Source organism: Nematolebias whitei, chromosome 14, assembly GCF_014905685.2.
Source record: "Nematolebias whitei isolate Nwh7 chromosome 14, NemWhi1, whole genome shotgun sequence".
Classification (NCBI taxonomy): domain Eukaryota; kingdom Metazoa; phylum Chordata; class Actinopteri; order Cyprinodontiformes; family Rivulidae; genus Nematolebias; species Nematolebias whitei.
The window spans coordinates 2023852-2025177 of NC_056511.1; positions in this window are offsets into that span (position 1 = coordinate 2023852).

The following is a 1326-nucleotide window of genomic DNA, read 5'->3' on the forward strand; positions in this document are numbered from 1 at the left end:
ACTTTTATAATATTCTACATGAAAATGTGAAAATAATTATGTTTTATTGATAAAACTGTCTCCATGAATCTTCATTCTTTAAACTTAACCCGACCCAGAGGTGGTGCCACCTTCTCTGGACTCCATTTGGTTGAACTATCACAAAGTCAAAACATGGATCAGGATTCCCAAACCTTGTTGGAAGAAATGGACCAAAGAGGAACAGGAGAATCCAGGCTGTTGGCAGCAACAAGTCCAAAAGTCTGGTTCTGTAATGGTCTGGGAGAGGATCAGGGTTCTTGTCCAAAGCAAAGAAGATCCAAATGCTCAACCACCTGAACAATAAAGAAGACTCCTTCTGAGCCAACATTTGATGGTCAGATAAGACAAAAGAACACCAACAAGAACCTCCAACAACTTGGTACTTACTGTTCACCATGGCGGTGGTAGCATCATGCTCTGGGACGGTCTGGCTGCACACATAAGAGTTCTGTTATGTCTCAGATTGGCTTTGGGTTTTGTGAATGTTCAAGGCATGGCTCACAGGTGTGGGTGTGGGAGTTCTATGTTTCTGCCAGCTACACTCACTGTCTCCCACAGCTGTAGCAGATACCAATCTGCCAGCCCTACACACCTGACCCTGATTTGGAGGACGACTCTGCAGGAGCATCAAAACTTCAGCCGGACACTCCTTCAGCACTGGGACATTGTCATATCTATGGTAAAGCTAATGGACAGCCTCTAAACTGACTCCAGACATTTTGTTTCTAAAGATCCTGTTTTGTGATCTCCTGCAGTGACTTTCTAGTCGTGGAGTCCTCAAGACTTCCAAGGCCTCGTTGCTCCTCAAGACCTCCACTCATTCTGATGATGTCCCAACTACAATCCAAAGCCTTGAGCCTGAAGAACCAACCATCTGCCTCAACATGACCTGCTCCTCACTTCATTGGTGCTTACATCTCTTCATTTAAGGACCTCCTGGAACCAAGACCTCACAACTCTCCTCTCTGGCTCCAACTACAACAAAGACAATCTCAGTAAGATAATTTAATCCCCTTCCTAAATTAATCATCATTCAAGAACAACTTCCAGTACTCACCTTGTCCCTCCTTCCTTTTCAGGCCAGAAACGGAGCACCTGTAAATAAAGATACTTAATTTTGTACACCTGTCTCTGTCGTCCCTTCAATCTGCCACTTGGGGTCAACATACAACCAAAAACATGTTTCTGGCCTTGGCTCATGGTTCTGTAATGGTCTTGCCTTAGCTCAAGGTTCTGTAATGGTCTGGCCTTAGCTCAGGGTTCTGTAATGGTCTGGCCTGGGCTCAGGGTCCTGTAATGGTCTGG